Here is an 18,121-nt window from a genome sequence, read left to right as displayed (position 1 = left end):
TCTAGTCCAAGCTTAAATTAATATTCAGATATAAACAACAAAAAGCAGAACCATTTCTGAAACCACATTTACTAAAACACAGGAAAATCATGACTGGACAACTGTTAAGTTTGTAACCCAGAATCTTTTGAGTCCTACCTTCCATGATTGAGATAGAAGCAGCAATGCACTTCCTCAGCCTCCTTTACATAGAATTTACAGGCTTGTGTATCCAGTGAAAATGTTCATTCAAATGTCAGCAATATAAGGATACCTGTGCCATGTGTATTTGAATTTCTGGGAAGAAGACAGAGTAGGCAAACACCACTCCCATACTCACTGGTGGCAATGACAGTTTCACTGCTGGGTTTGTGCAACCAAAGCATAATTTAGACTGCTTCAGGATGTGTACTCTCAAAATTCACTTCTGTGTATCCACTGCAGGTGATGTAAGCAATATATACAAAATTCTTTCCAATTTTGGGCACCTTGAAATCATCATAGAGAAAGGACTGCCCACACCACTTTACAGAAGACTTTGAGTTTGGATACTCAATAACCTGGTCATCCCTATGAAAATTATTTTTCCTGGACCTAGCTCTTATTCCCTCCTCCTTCTTTAGGCTTCTGCACCATGAGATATTTGATTTTTTCTTCTCTTCCCCAAAGCAGCAATTCTCATTTATAGTCTCTGTGTCACCTTTAAACATCTGGTGTCCATTTACCTTTTCACCACTCAGTGGGAACAGCCTGTTGTTTCAGAGATACGCACCAGAGCAAAAGACAAGGACACACAGCTACTGATTAATTTTTATAGCACATAATTCACTCCTTAGTTTTTCTCTCCCTTCTAAGGCAACAAATGTAGAAAATGTCTGCCACATGTGGAGGCTGAGTGATCGGCACATGTTCCTTTCTATGGTTACGGGCTATCAGCAGAAACTCAAAGATGTATTTTTGTTTTTTAATTTTTTTTCCTGTTCCCTTCTCTACTTCCCTTCCTATGTTCAAAATTATGACTGCACTTGGAGAGGGAAAAAAAGCAATGTTGAGAAACCAAAGAAAGAGAAGTAAGAAGGAAAGAAAAAGAAGAAAGAAAAGGAAAGAACAAAACATAAAGAAAGGAAGGAAGAAAGAAAGAAAGACAGAAAGAAAGAAGAGGGGGAGGGAAAGACGGAGGAAGAAAAAAGGAAGAAAGGAAACTGACCTGGAGTTCTTACCTGATTATAAGTTTACCTTGTTTCATATTTTAATGACAGAGAGACACAGCTAATGATGCTAATCTTGTATCCCATATGTGTTGTCATGGATTTCACCTACTCATTCAAAATATATTTTGAGCATCTACAAATTTGTTTTGGAGCGTGATATAAAGAAAACTGAAAAAAAAATCACGTCTCTCACATACTGTTACGTAAAGGAAGAGAACTTAAAATAATAAAAGATGATAAATAGTGAAGCACTAGTTTACTATCTCAAGGTGTTCCCACCAAATCTTGGAAAATAGCCAGTGACTCCATGAAACTTTCAAATAATAAAGATGAGGAGTAGGTGTCAACATCTGGGATTTAAACATGCCTGATGATCATTGACATTATTTTTCCATGTCCTTGAGTACTGTATTGAGAGAGAGAGAATTTCAGTGAAAACCAATGGAAACTTTAGACTGTAACCAAATCATCTAAGCCACAGAACAATGTGGCTTGTTGCACAGAGCTTGCAACAAGGCTCTGATAGTTTCATAATACATTTTTCCACTTACTTCCAACTTCCATCCACTCACTGCTATTTGTCCTATCTTCTAAACACACAGGATTTTTTTGTGTTCTCTTAATAAACCATGGGATAACACACTTTTATGACACTGTTTTACTAGGAATGCCTTCTTCCACCTCTCTATTATGCAAAGTGCTGCTTATTAGCTTTAAGAACCACCTCAAATATTATTTTCTTTGTGAAGATTTGACTTATCCATCTGTTTCAGAATACACAACTACAAATCAATTTACTACATCTCTATAAGAACACTTTGCTCATAAGTAGAGATGCCTATAAATTCTTACCCATACACCCTTTTCAGTTTTGGCTCTTCTGTTTGTGAAACATAACTCTCTACTCTCTCACTGCTAAAATGTGTAATACTCTTTTTGCCCCACAAGCTAGGTCAAATAGATTGGACCAACACTAAGCATTTGGTCTTAGATAACAAGTTGAATCTGATTTTGTGGAAATAGGTTTTGGATTTTTTTTTTAAAGATCCCTTGGTGATTCTAATGTGCAACCAGAGGTACAAATCACTGAACTAAAGGAATAAAGCTATACGCTGCATTGAGGCAATATTCAATGTCTCAAGAATGTAAAAAAAGAGATACAGAAATTAAATTACTAGGTATCAAGATCATGTATAGCCAGACTGGGCTCTCAATTTTGCCAAGTGGGTGTGTTAAAGCTTAGAAGGCTGCTCTGCCAGTCTGCAATGGTGTCTGCAATTAACGCCTCTTTATTCTTTTGCGGGGGTTGGGGGAATAATGTCATATATCTAATAATAAAAGAGCTAAGTTTATAGGACTTTTACAAGGTAACATAGACTGTAAGTGCTAGATGATTGCAAACTGGGTTACTGCAGGGAATTTGTTGTTGGGAAAACCTAATTTGAGGTCCAGATCTAAAATATGTCAACTCTTAATTTTTATCACCAAGAACTACAGATGTGTAGGTTTTTTATAACAAAAGAAGAAAATAAACGTCTACCTCAATGTTTCGCCCACCCCATCCCAAGTCTCAAAGAAAAGCAAATTTACAACTTCCTTAAGGGACAACTTTACTATTATTTTCTAATTTCAATAAGTTCTTCAGTTTAAACTTAAATATCTTTATTTGCATCTCAGGCTGATCTCTGCTTATGCTATGATTTTTTCATAGGCACTGAGCAATAATAAAAAAATATATTTCATTACTTTGATCAGTTCATATTAATCTGACATTCATAATGCAGGTTCACATTTTTAAAAATGCTGACACTCATGGTCATACAGGTTGCGTAGAGTACAATTCTAGATGGTCCTGTTTCCTTAAACTTCAATGTGAAAGAAACTACCTGGAAGTGTGAAAAGTGAAGTCCCTGCCTGTGAGAAAAGGGGAGAAGTGACATATTTACATACAAATGTGCATGAGCATACATTTGCAGCTAGAGCAAATATTAGGATATTCATGGGGCAAGAGAAGTTGTTTCCACTGGAGAAAAAGGAGTCAAACAATCCAGCTTGGCAAATTAACTGAGAGATCCAAAAACAGAAATGGCCCAGATAATTATAAAGTGATCTGAGAGTAGAAATTGAATGCAAAACAGTACCTGATCCACAAAATCATTTAGGATTTTATCAGGACACTTAAAGGTTTTAATTTCATGACTCTCAGACTCTAGAGAAGTTAAGGTTTTCAAAAGATACAAAAAGACAATATATCCAGAAAATAGGTGATAAAAGGAGGAGGTTGTAATGCCAAAGAATGGCAAAAACAGCAGACATCTTTGACTTCCTATTTCTTCCTTTAATAAGAGAATTGTACTGAGAATCAAAAGATCACACTAACATTTGTAAAGAAAGAATGAAATCTCAAGGTATATTATTAGATTGTAAGGGAATATGTAGCTACTGCAGTGGAGTGAAAAATCTCCTTTTTCAGATTAATGGCATTTTAAAGTTCTTAAAAAGTGTATAAATGACAGTTTGAACCATCACCACACAGGGTAATGTGTTTCATATAGGTAATTGACTTGCAATCTCAGTTGACAAAATGGAGAAGTATAACCTGAGAGAAAAGATAATTGGAGAGATTAGCAAATGTTTGAATTATTCTGTCTAGATTGATAAATGGTATATTGTTTTAGGTGTGTAGAAGTTTTCTAATAGTTTGCTATAAATGTTGCCATGTGTCACAATTTGCTTTGCATTTTTATTAATTTTCACAGAGGTACAGAAAAATACATGTTCATATAGGAAGATGGTTTAAAACTGAGAAAGATGATGAATAGTTTAAATGATGTAACTGGTATCCCAAATGTCCTTGACGGGGTTAAATAATCAACTGCAATAGGACAAGACTTCAGTGGAGATTGGTACAATTTTCAAAGGATGTTTTCTTTTTCCTTCTTAATATCTATGGACAGGATGAAGAGATTTATCTTCAAAATAGCAGTTATGATAAAAACGAGAATTTTTCTACTGATAAGTGATATGGTTTCTCTCTGTGTCCTCGCCCAAATCTCATCTCAAAGTATAATCCCCACGTGTAGAGGGAGGGATGTGGTAGGAGGTGATTGGATCATGAAGTCGGTTCCCCTATGCTGTTCTTGTGTTAGTGAGTTTTCATGAGATCTGATGGTTTAAAAGCCTTTGGCAGTTCCCCGCTCCCACTCCCTTGCAGCCATGTAAGATGCGCCTGTGCTTCCCTTTTGCCTTGAAGTTTTCTGAGGCCTCCCCAGCCATGTTGAACTGTGAGTCAATTAAACCTTTCTCCTTTAAAAATTACCCAGTCTCAGGCATTTCTTTATAGCAGTGTGAAAACATACTAATACAACAGGAATCCCAAAAGAAGTCAATGAAGTGAAATATTCACAAAAGCCAGCCAAACTCTCTTGGGCTATAGGGGGATTGCATTGGGAAAGAAGAAATATCTGTATTTATTTAAAACAATATTATCTACTGATCAGGCTATTTCTATTTCATTCATTCATTTCATATCATTTCATTCTATTTCATTTCACTCATTTTATTTATCTATTTCATTTCATTCATTCAATGAACTATTTCTTTCATTGCAGTGGGATACCACTCTGATATTGACAGACTGTGATATACACAGGGAGAGACAAGAATCATTTTTGGATTTGAAGCCTTGTTACAGAAGAGAAATGGAGGATGAGAAATGGTCGATGTTCAGCCTAGAGAGGGGAGGGCCACACAGTGAATGTTTGATGTCAATTTTTTAAAGAGCTTCAATGTAGACAGAAACTTTTATTATGGCTCTAAGGGACATAAAACAAAACAAAAATAAAGTATTTGGTGAAATTTCAAGGAAAAATATTTTAGCTCAATATAAGGAAAAAATGTATAGGCAAATTATTCACATACAGGCCAAAAGATAAGATAGGTTTTATTGAAAGAATGTGAGTGCTGATAAACATGGGTTGTAGTCAGAAGAGATGTGGTAAAAAGAGTTCAAACATAAGATAGGTGGTTAGATTGAATATCTTTTAAGACTTTTTTTCCCATCTCGGTACGGAGGAATTATGGAAACAGATAGGGAAGAGCATTATAAACAAATTTGAGACTAGAAATGGAATGACAAATAGTGCTTGTCTTTTTAGGGCATTTCGGATTTTATCTGGAGACTTCAAAGTTTAATTTCACTTCTTTTAAACATAATTTTCCTCATTTTCTCTTTATATTATTAACCCTCTAACTGCACTTTCTAAAGATCTTGTGTCAAAGGGCCATTCATCTGCTAACATAGAATTGAATCCTTTTAAGCTGTTCTGGTTTTTGGAGTAGCACAATTCCACAACCTATAAAGAACTCAATCAAATTTACAAGAAAAAAAAAACTACCCTATCAAAGAGTAGGCAAAGGATATGAATAAATACTTCTCAAAAGAAGACATTCATACAGCCAACAGACACATGAAAAAATGCTCATCATCACTCGCCATCAGAGAAATGCAAATCAAAACCACAATGAGATACCATCTCACACCAGTTAGAATGGCAATCATTAAAAAATCAGGAACAAACAAGTGCTGGAGAGGATGTGGAGAAACAGGAACACTTTTACACTGTTGGTGGGATTGTAAACTAGTTCAACCATTGTGGAAAACAGTGTGGCGATTCCTCAAGGATCTAGAACTAGAAATACCATTTGGCCCAGCCATCCCATTACTGGAGATATACCCAAAGGATTGTAAGTCGTGCTGCTGTAAAGACACATGCACACGTTTGTTTATTGCGGCACTATTCACAGTAGCAAAGACTTGGAATCAACCCAAATATCCATCAGTGACAGACTGGATTAAGAAAATGTGGCACATATACACCGTGGAATACTATGCAGTCATAAAAAGGATGAGTTTGTGTCCCTTGTAGGGATATGGATGCAGCTGGAAACCAGCATTCTCAGCAAACTATTGCAAGAACAGAAAACCAAATACTGCATGTTCTCACTCATAGGTGGGAATCGAACAATGAGATCACTTGGACTCAGGAAGGGGAGCATCACACACCGGGTCCTATTGTGAGGAGGGGGTAGCGGGGAGGGATAGCATTAGGAGATATACCTAATGTAAATGATGAGTTAATGGGTGCGGCACACCAACATGGCACATGTATATATATATATATATGTAACAAACCTGCACGTTGTGCACATGTACCCTAGAACTTAAAGTATAATAAAACAATAAGAAGAAGAAGAAGAAGATGAGGAATACCTCCTCTCTCAGCTGGAGCAGATGTGTGTGCATACCATAGGAATGAAATTTCACAACTTTAGTGGATTAGTCAGGGTTATCTAGAGGGATAGGAATAATAGGACAGATGTATATATTAAAGGAAATTTCTTAAGGAGAATTGGTTCACACAATCACAACGTGAGGTCCCACAAGAGGCCATCTGCAAGCTGAGGAGCAAGGAAGGTGTTTCACATCCCAAAACCTCAAAAGTAGAGAAGCTGACAGTGCAGCCTTCAGTCTGTGGCTGAAGATTCAAGAGCCTCTGGCAAACCACTGGTCCAAGAGTAAAACCTGAAAGAACTTGGAGGTCAATGTTTGAGAGCAGGAAGCATCCAGCACAGCAGAAAGATGAGAGTCAGAAGACTTAATCAGTCAAATTTTTCCACTTTCTTCTGCCTGCTTTTATTCTAGTCACACTGGCAGCTGATCAGATTGTGTCCATTCAGGTTGAGGGTGGGTCTACCTCTCCCAGTCCACTGACTCAAATGTTAATCTTGAGTCCCAGTCCACTGACTTGAGTCCCAGTCCACTGACTCAAATGTTAATCTCCTTTGGCAACACCCTCACAGACAGAACAATACTTTGCATCCTTCAATCCAATCAAGTTGACACTCAATATTAACCATCACATTCAGTAACACACTTTTAAAAACTACCCACATATTAGTGACAATTACCACCCTCTGCCTAAAGCTAAAGCTCTTTAAGGTGAAAGGATAACAGGTACTGGCTGCATGATGCACTAGTCCCTACAAGGTATCCAGATGATAACTTGCAGGGACTAGAGCATTGATGAGCCACTGGGGAGGAAGAAGTTTGATCCATTTTAATTATTTATCTGGAGTAGAAATTATAATCTATTATAATAATACCTGTTACAGGAGGAACAATGCTGCCTGCCCCCTAAAGATGACTAAGTCTTAATCCCCAAAATCTAGGACTACATTACATTACACTACAAGGGGAAATTGAAGTTTTATGTGGATTTAATATTGTTAATAAGCTGAACTCAGCATACAGAGTGTATACAGGATCATCCAGGTGTGACCAATGTAATCACAGAGGCCTTTAAAGAGGAAGAGAGATGCAGAAGAGAACAGGGAAAGATGTAACTACAGAAGAAAGGATAGAAATATGCTATGTTGTTGGCACTGAAGATAGGGGGCAGGTGAGGAAAAAAGCTAGGCATGCAGGGCAGCCAGGAGGAGCTGGGAAAAGAGCAAGGAAACATTCTCTTCTAGAGCCTCTAGCAAGGAACTCTGGGCGGCTGGTACCTTGATGTTAGTCCAGTGAGAACTGTGTCAAAACTCTGACTTCCAGAACTGTATAACATTAAATATGCATTGTTTTAAGTCATTATGTTCTTTGCCATTTGTTATGACAGCAGTAAAAACTCATAAAACATCCAAGCACAACATTTTTTTCTGCATTCAGGAAACAAAGAAACATTTTTAAGAGAACAGAAAAGTAGAATTCTCTTAAAGGTATTTTTAAATGAGAAATTTACCAGTGTTATTTTTCTAGTCCTGTTTGCATATGTGTAACTTATTTTTCTGAGTGAAAACACAAAGACCCTTACCTTAATTACAAACAGTAATCAGAGTTGATTTGTCTTACCCCTTCAAAAGAAAGCCTCCTGTATGAAGAATTGGTCTCATATAGATTTTGTTTCCTGGCAAGAAATCACTGAATTAAAAATAAATTTATTCAGTGTTAATCATATCTATTTCTTGACTTCTGTTTAATTGACTCTGGTACCAACGTCCACAATAATTATCAAGAAAAGAAGCTGCGATTCTTTGATAGCCTATTCTGCTCATCCAGCTAAAAATGAATGACTTGAGATTAAAACTTTTGTCTTTCTGATGCCAGAACTTTGGTCCTCTCCACTCTATCATTACTTTTTTTTTTTTTTTTTCCTCCTCAGTAACACACACACACACACATTAATATTGCTGTCCTAGTCCTATCCAGGTTCTGAAGAATTGTCAGTATGGTCCAGAATAGCGTGTCTCGCTCCTTATTTTGAAAGTAGAAAAATCTCAATTTTCCTACCCCAAAAGATATTCAATATGACCTTCTCTGGCAACAGGTTCATTCTTTCTCTGCTTTTTCTGTACTCTATTCAAAAAGCCAGAAGTATCTGGGTATGCTCTGTACTGATTTTTCTCCCCCCAGGTGGCTGTTTCACCTGCCAAAAACAATACTTTAATTATCAGTAGAGATGGCTATTTTGGCTAGCCTGGAGATTTTTTTCTGCTTAAAAGGCTGTGTATTTATGAAAAAGCCTTTCATTTCATATTACTGTATTTAAATCTGCCTCTGAGAGTGGGGGCCCTAATGAATAAGGTCTGTATTAAATGTATTTAATTATTACAGAGTTTCCAGTCTCTGTTCCCTAGGCCTGGATCAACATGCCTATCACAGGGAGGCACACTGTCAGCAGGTCAGTTCTCCCTGCTCTGCCTAGAGTGAGTTTAGCTCATTCAGAACTGAAGTTAGAGGTGTTTTATGCAAACATGACTCATAATCCTTGGCTTACATAAATTAGGGTATTTCTATTTATCTCAAGAGGTATTATCAACACTTAAAAAGTAATTTTCAAAAGACTTTTTCGAAGTTAGTATGAGCCTCATAGCAGGACTTCCCCATAAGCAGATTTAAATCTACTGGGAGACCTCAAATGCCTCCAGTGTGCCTGACACTTTCTGGGAAGTGCAATTGGTCCATTCTGCTGCCTCTGAGCTTTGCTCTGATACTAATCTTTTCTCTGGAATGAAAGACCTTGTAACACCTCTGCTTCATACTCATCCTCCAGGACTTGGGCTAAGTACTTCCTCCTCTTCTGTGAGACCATTCGCTACAACAAAGTAATAATTGCCCTTTGCTACTCTCACTCACAGATTTTCTTTCTGTAAGATTTTCACATTGTGCTGCTTATTGTAATTATTGATGTTGGCCTATTATCTACCTATTAGATTGTTAGATCTGCAGGCTCAGTTACTATGTTGTGCTCATGTTTACATATTTTCACAGCATTGAGCATAGCCTGGCTATCAGAATTGAACCCAACTACCAAAGAGAGAGATCAGGGAGGGGAAACGTAATTGTGCCAGAATCTGGAAATATTTTTTGTGTAACCTCTAAGACTTCCTAGCTATGGGCCCTTTAAACAAATCGCTGCAGCTAAGAAAGAAAAAGTTATAGACTTAGAGATTATGACATAGAATTTTTAAATTATAGAGTGCCCCACCCCTCAACTCTTCACCTCTAATGCTTTAGCTAATTCTATCTCATCTCCTTCAATCTGGCTTTAAAGCCTGCTGTGATAAACTCTAGGTAATCAAAGCTTGAGAATATGAAATTTGATTTTTAAAAGGAAATACTGTAAACTAGATAGTTATCGTAAAGTTGATTCACAAAAATAAACACTGGCTATTAATTTAAAATTATCATTTATTTCTATTTCTACATATAAAAACAGTTGGTAACAAAGAGAATATTTTACAAATCTGTAATATACACTTTTATCATCTCTGAGATTAGAAGACAATGTTTTGAGAGTGGAAACTAATGTGTCTGAATAAAATGATAGTGAAAAAACACTATTAGTAACAAATGCACATCCATTTTCCATTAGGAGATCTCACTTAATTACTCTAAAGTAAGTCTCCTGTTGTCAGTGACAGCATTGCCCAAATTTGTGGCAATGACAAGATGAAATCACTTAGAAGAAGTGAAAATAGATTCTGGAAAGATGGCAAGGGTATAGATTTGGACTCCCTCAATTTCCTCATTTTAAAAAAATGCTCCCTAAGGCAAAACCATCCCTTAAATAAAGTATCCCATAAACCCAAAAATATGATTAGATTTAAGACTTATTACTGAATGCTCCACATTGCATGGGATCAGCATATGTGTAAGAGAAAACAGAAACAGAAGTAGACAACATAAGGTCTGATGGATCCGAAAACTAGTACTCATTCAAAAGGCCCGAAAGCCTCTTGGAGAATAGTAGCTGCAACCGAGGGGGATTTACACACTGCAATAGCCAGAGAGGGCAAGAAATCCTCCGAAGGAATGAAGATGGTGAAGTAGAATGCTCCCTTAATGCTTCCAAAACTAATTAATTAAAATTCTTTTCCATAACAAAAGCCCACGCTGAGAATAAACTTTTGGGAAAAAAATAAAAGAATTGAGAATAACAGGTTTAAGAGAGACAGAGGAAACAGAATGTTTAGATAAAAGTGGGGGAAGAGAATGAAGAGAAAAGCTCCCAGAAAATAAGCCTTGAACAGAAAATTGTGCTTTATAGTAGTACAATAGTTTTTAAGAAACTATCTTAAATGGTGCCTCTGTCTAAAATATCAGGAAAATAAATTTCATATAAAAATGTATAAAAAGGTTAAAGCCATCTTTTGTATAAATATAAGTAAGTAGAAGAAGAAAAAGAAGGAGGAGGAGGAAGAAGAAGAGGAGGAAGAGGAAGAGGAGGAGGAGGAGAAAGCAGCAGCAGCAAAACATCCCTGTAGACAAGAAAATCATATAGGACAGTTCACCAAACATTTGGGAATGTTACCCAACGTTTTTTAAATGAGTTAAAATGCATTAAGAGCATAACACAAGATATTAAATAACATAAATCAGAATTAGGAGAATTAGGAAGTAAGGTTATAAAAACTTAAGAAAAAACAAATCATGTCAGAAATAAAGGCTTAAGTAGAAAGACCTCAAAAACGAATAAATACAATCGGTGATGTCTTAAGAGTGTGAAAGATAAACCTTAAAAAATGTTTAAAAAGGAAAATACATTTTAAAAAATAAAAAACATTCAAAAGAATTATAAATATATGGCAGGCAAAGAAGTTCCAAAATATTGATAAAGTAACCTCCAAAGAAGGAGAGCAAAGCTGGAGAAGACAGCAAATATTAAGATCTATAATTCAAGATGATTTTTCTGGAATTAAAAAGAGAATAATTTAAAATTACATTTAAAAAAGTTATATTGTATACTTGAGAAAATCAGCCCAGAACCACCATTATAAAGAGAATTATTGGACTTGATATAAATACAATTATTGGACTTGATAGAAAAACCAAAAAGAAGAAATAATAAATAAAAAAAAAAACAGATTGTCATCATACTCTTTATTCGAGAAAAACAGAGTAATATATTTAAGGTGCTCAAGGAAAGAAAATATAAACCAAAGATTTTATATCATGCAAACTAACTTTCAAGTATAAGGATAATAGACAATTATCTACATGCAAAAACTTTAGTAATGTTTTTATAAGCCCCTTCTTAATAAAATACTACAGAAGGAACTTCAGATGACTCATATAACTGATAAGGCATTGGCTTAAGAAGGGATAAGCATTAAATCTACATTTATATGTAGAATTAAGACTATATGAGGGAGAGGATGTCACGGCTATATGCTCTGACAAGATATACTACAACTATTTTTAAAATGTGAAAAGAATGAGGCCAGCATATGCAAAATTTTATTTTTTAACTATCAACCATCGCATTTTCCAGCTCTATTCACTGAAAAAGTTTAGAAGTAATGAGCACACAGTAGCAATGACTATGGTTAGCACACAGGTTGTGGTGTTAAATCACCATTTTGTGCTGAGACAAACCAGAGGTTTTTGAGAAATGGCTGAGTACAGTTCTGAGGTGGGAAATGAACAAGAGGAGCCAAGAACATATTTTCATATCAGATCAGAAGAAAGCTATCAAAGACGACTAGAGTTGTGTTCATAAGACTCAGGAGTCAGCTTGAAAAATTGCCACTAGCAAAAGATAAGGTAATTAGAACATCACTAAAGACAATGACTTCATTGAAATAATGCCCACCAGGTATGTTTGTCTATACATTCATAATGACATATGGTTACTTTCGGAAAAAACTAGAGAATCATCTCATTATTTTGAAAAGTGGTAAATAATGGAAAGACTCAAGCAATTAATTATCTTGCCATTTCTGTACAAACTAACACAAGGGGTGATCAAATAGCGTTAGTCATTTCATTTTATAAAAACATTCCAAAAACTAAGAAAAGTAGAAAAGATAGAGTTGGGATATCACCATTTTGCAGTTCTTAATGAATTAAGAAATTAAGCATTGATTATCAATGGCTGTTAACAACACAAAAAGGAGGCAACCAGATATTATGTGTCTTTAGATCAAGGACCACTTTGGATAACACCACATATGAATTTGTGTTTCCACAAAATACCAAATCTGAATGTGACTAGATCTTTAACTCCAACTAGAAATTCATAGGAATTTCTGAAGGCAGAGTAACGCATAAACTATACAATGGATAACAGCAGAGGGTAATTAATATTAATAATATTTTTTTAAAATAAATTGCTCAAAAACAAATAATACATGTAATTTTACATATATGCATAGATATGTAAATATACTCATATAGGTATACATACAATGTACACATATATAAGATTATATGTACACATACACATATATATTAAGAGGATGGGGAAAATAATGGTAAACTATAGTTCTATTTTTATCAACGGAGTGATAAAATCATTAAGAAAAATTTAAAAGTGATTTCATAAGAGCTATAATTAGGGTTACTTGCAGTGGAGAGATCGCAAAGAGAGCTTTGGGGTAACTGGCAAAGTTCTACCTTATTTCATAAATGGTGGTTATAAGGATACTTTTTCTTATACTAACTAATTAAGCTGTACATTACTTTATGTTATCTTCAATAAACAGCAATAAAAAGTAAACAAAAAATAAAAGAGCTAAAGTAGAATATTTCATTTATTCAGACAATTTATTTCACTATGAAATAAACCTTACATTATTCAATACCAAACCTCTGGGCACGTTTTATATTATCATGAGCTGTGAGAAACAAACTTGGGATGGCTTTGTATAAATCTTTCTGTCTTGGAAAAAGATGTTTTTAAAAAGGTTGTAATAGCACCTTGGTAAACAAAACAATTTATTTAAAGAAGTAGTATCAATGTAATGTTTATTACAATAAATACACAAAGGATTCAGAAATTTTTATTTTCTAGCTATAGCCTCTGTGGAGCTCAGTTTCCTAATTGGTTAAAAATACAGGAGTCCATATTTGCCTTGTTAAAGTTATGCTGAGGATCAAGTGAGATATTCAATTGAAAACATAAAAAAGCAACACAAAGAACTATATTCTCATTTGGAAATGTGGCAAACTACCACTACTCTAAATGATCTTCAAGTAGTAAATACCGTAAATATTTGGTATTTATTAAAAATAATTAATTAGAAACCAATCCATCAAAATGTCAATAAAGAATCTAAAACTTATCTAAAAATAACCTAAGACATCCTAATTCCCCATGTCTACATTAGAAAAAAATTAAATATACACATCAGTCACAAATTTTTTTTTAATTTAAATGTAATTTTGTTGTTTATAAATAAAGAAAATAATACAAGAAATGTATTCAGCAAGTGGAGCTCAGAAGGGATGGATCATTTAAGATAAAATGACCTGAATGCAATTTGTATGTGGACAAAAGATTTTCTTGTGCACCGGCAGGTCCTCTTTGCAGGGCTAGGAAAAAACAGATTTCCTTAAAGAGTTAAAATGCTTCCACTTTCAATACAAATGGAGAAGGAAAAGAGAAGTGTCAGGCAACAGAAAGTTGGTCATTGGTGAAGTTTAGAGAAATTAGGCGGCTGGAATATTTTCACAACCCATCCCCTCTTCTTTTTAGAACAGCCTGAATATTTTCATGGTCTTATTAAAGACAATTTCAGAAACGCTTTTGTGCATCATTGGATGCCATTTTTAACCAGACTAAATCTTATGAAAATTTATGTTTAATTCTAAAACATGTTCCACCCACTACCCTATTCCAATTAAAGCGTGACATTGACACATCCCATGTTCCCGTCTGATGCAGTGTTGAGAATGCACATAATCTCACATGCTGGTATCTCTCCAAACCAGGAAGCTTCTTTCACCTCTAATTTGCATGATGCATTCATTTTCAAATTAGTCACGTGATTAATGAGCATCTTGGAGAGTGTCCAGTTTTATCCACTCTGTCACGTTCCCCTTATTCCCACTACCAGACTCAATTAACTCTCCCAGCTAGTGCCAAATGATTGCACACAGTATAAATTATGCTTGTTCATTTGTTCCAGAAAACAATCACATCCACTGCAATTTAGAAATTGTTTTCCATTGGCGAGGATAATTAATTGTTAAAATGTGTATCAGCACGCATTTTCGTTTACTACATAGACCAAACCTTCAACTGTTCAATATTTATCAAACTCCAAACTTGTACTCCACAATCTTCATCCTCAGCCTCTGAAAAAAATACTGCAGGTTTGTAGAGAAATTCTTATAATAAGCTGTTGTTGTCAAACTTCAATTAGGCTGCAGTCCTCTAATAGAAGGGAATTAATGTAAAAATGACTTTATAATGAGGAAACTGAAGACTTAGGTTATTGTTTCTCACCATCTTATATCATTTGTTTCTCCATCTCACAGTTCAGTTGAACTTTGCAAATTTGTGTTATTTGAATATCCAGTCATAACATGAAAATCAAGCTCTGCTTTTCTGCCTTCGCATCATCTCAATTTAATTGACATTGTTTTCAGTTCATGCATAATCTAGAAAGAAAATAATTGTATTTCTTCTGCAACAATTTTGTTAAGGTTTGAGTCATTAATAATAATTACAAATTCTTGAAAATAAAGTATAATAGTTGCTTTTTAAAACAGTTGCATTTTCACTGGAAGTTTCAGATAGCATTTCTGTTTCACAAAGAAAGAATACTCATTGGGCATCTTGGTTAAAATTATTTGCTTAATTGAAAATCTTTAGATCTTTTATTTGAAAATGCACCCACATGTACACATACCAGAGCTCTAGGTCATGATTAATTTTTACAGGAATAAAAGAAAAGAAAAAAGTTGTAAACAGGTAATTGTGCTGTGGTGGTAATATTTGTACATGTTCAACATTGCATAATTTATTGAGAAACATGGGATAACAACTATTCTGTTCCCAGGATATATGGGAGAACATTAGCTGTTCCCAAGATATAATTCTGGGTGCTAAAGACATGGGACCTAAATAGGTAGAAAGAGTCTTGCTTCTTGTGAAAGACAATGGAACAAGAAATACATGTCCAAGAAAAGATATTGCTTAATGATAAATGTTATACGGAAAATTTTATAAAGGTAATATAATAGAGGGTCTCCAAAGAGAAAACATTTCAGAGGATATCTGAATGACAAAGAGGAGTCAGCCACAAGGTACAAAAGTCTTCTGGGCAGATAAAGCAACTAGTGGACAAAAGCACGAGAATCTGGATCCAGCATGGTGGTGTGATCAAGGAGGAGTAGGTAGGTGATACTGGCTAAGGAATGACGTGCAATCAGGAGAGTGGGACAGAGTACAGGAAGAGATCAGAGGAGCAGGCAGAAGCTGCATCATGCCACCAAAGGGGCCAGCCAGCTGTGTTACTCTAAATGCAATACGAAGCAAAGAAGAGAGATGTCCTCTGGCAGCTATGTGGAAGACAGACCAGAGTGAGACAAGACAAAGAAGTGGAGGGGAAGCTGTGCGATTTCGGGCATGGATTGCACAGTCTACCTCCACCTTTTATTTTATTGTATCTCAAACAAATGTAGATTAAAGAAAAGTTTAGTAGAGAAGAATAACAGAGAAATTAAAATCAACCACATAGAAGGTTTTACCCTGAAAATAAAATATTCCTAGGCCTAATTTAAGAACTCCATATTAAACTTCACTGATAAGAATTTGAACCTTTGTCTCTGTTCACTTCTCTCTGCCATAAACATTTCTTTCCCCCAACAGTTATTTCAGGGTCAGTTTTGGCGTGATGTGTTCCTAGTGCTTTTTCAGACATCTTAAACTGAAGGGCCATTTTTGCTTTCTGAAATTCCAGAGCAATTATTGTAAATGCCATTTCCTTGGAATATTCAATAAAGTAGTAATAATTTCATATTCCTCTTAAACATATTTTTGTATTTTAATAGGGAACATTAATATTTGAGTATCAAATTAAAAGATCGCATAAATTGAATATGGTAAGATATTTAAGGTCAGGAGAGCTTTTTCGTGTTCTGAAATTATTCCACTGGAAAACTATCTATTTTTCCCATGTTCAAGTTCAATGAATTCTGTAACCCTAGGACAGCATTAAGAAGAGTTCAGCTACGAGCAGCGTAATTGTGAAAGGGGTTAATAATAAAATTCAAGGTTGTTTAGTGCTCATCTCCTTTCTCTTTTTCAGATGGTGTGGCCTAGGAGTATAAATTACTGCAGACTGAGCATTATTGTGCAAAGGTCAAGACTATTTGTTTTAAATTTACTGGATTGCAAAGCACTAGAAAAATACCTTATTGCCTTCAGATACTGCTTTTCTTTTTTTTCTTTACCTCTATAAATCAAAACCACATTTTTTTAAAATGGGAAAAGTAATTTCTATATATGAACTTTTCAGCTCTGCATTCTAAACTTGAATTGATATATAATAGAGCTGTCTTGTTTAAAACATAGTAGAGATCATTTATTCTGGAGGATTTGTATATTATACTTAAGAGGATCTAAGAGAAAATTATGAATTTTCACATTTCAGTTAAATTTATGGAAATATAAAGGGTAGTATCTGTATTTCTACCTTTTCTGATTTTTAAGTTTTCTCTATACGCATTTTATTGGTTTTACTTTTCATACTCTATGCTCAAAAAATAATGTATCTAAATATATGTATTATATGTTATTTTATTTATAAATAAGGGTTATTACATATTTCCATAGCATGATTATAGAGAGTAATTTTTATTCAGCACTTATCTAAAGTTCATAAAGTCTGCACATATATTATCTAAATCAGTTCTTATCATAACTCCACATTTTATGGCAGATAATATTAGCCACATTTTGTAATTGAAGAAATTCTGATCCCAAAAAGTTAAGTGGCCTGCTAAGAAAAAAAATTGGGGAGAAAAATCCATCACATGCAAGGGTCACACATTTATTACAATATTATTGATTTTATAATCACCTGAGAAATTTTTCTGTCCAAAAATTCCAATGTCCATTGATAGTAAGCCATATAAAAGGGAATAAAAGCACTAGCCCATATTATATTGTGTCTCAGATGCTCTTCTCCAAACCAATAACCTGATTCACCTTTTTCAGAACAAATCCTCTCCCTAAAATTAAGCATTCCGTGTGTAGATACATGTGTTTGTACAATGCACAGTTGAGTCATATTTTGAAAGGCTGCAACATCACTGAAATGAGTGAATAACTGATCAACGTGATGACTTTGAAAAGATTCTTATTTGAATGCCAAATTCTGGCACTTTTGTTTAAAAACTAGTATAGATTTTATGATTAACCACAATGGGTTCTTTATTTTTTTAAACAATGCAAACATGAACTATAGCTTGACAGCTAATAGTTTCCACGTGACTAATGAATATAAATTTGTGTCAATAATTTTCACTTTCCTAGGGATATTACAGTGTCCAGGAATCATGACTGAGAATTACTGCTCCTGCAGTTTCTGATTCTCCAGGAGGAGAATGTTGAACTTTCATTATACACTGACAAAATATA

General features: G+C 34.8%; 1 protein-coding gene across 1 annotated transcript in view; it reads right to left on the bottom strand.

The window, feature by feature from the left end:
• Positions 1 to 18,121, bottom strand: part of RIT2 (Ras like without CAAX 2) — a 399,132-nt gene that overhangs the window by 274,245 nt on the left and 106,766 nt on the right. The window lies entirely within an intron of this gene.

Source organism: Trachypithecus francoisi, unplaced genomic scaffold (genome assembly GCF_009764315.1).
Source record: "Trachypithecus francoisi isolate TF-2019V2 unplaced genomic scaffold, Tfra_2.0 Lachesis_group19, whole genome shotgun sequence".
Taxonomy (NCBI): Eukaryota; Metazoa; Chordata; class Mammalia; order Primates; family Cercopithecidae; genus Trachypithecus; species Trachypithecus francoisi.
This window is presented reverse-complemented; position numbering and strand designations above follow the sequence as displayed.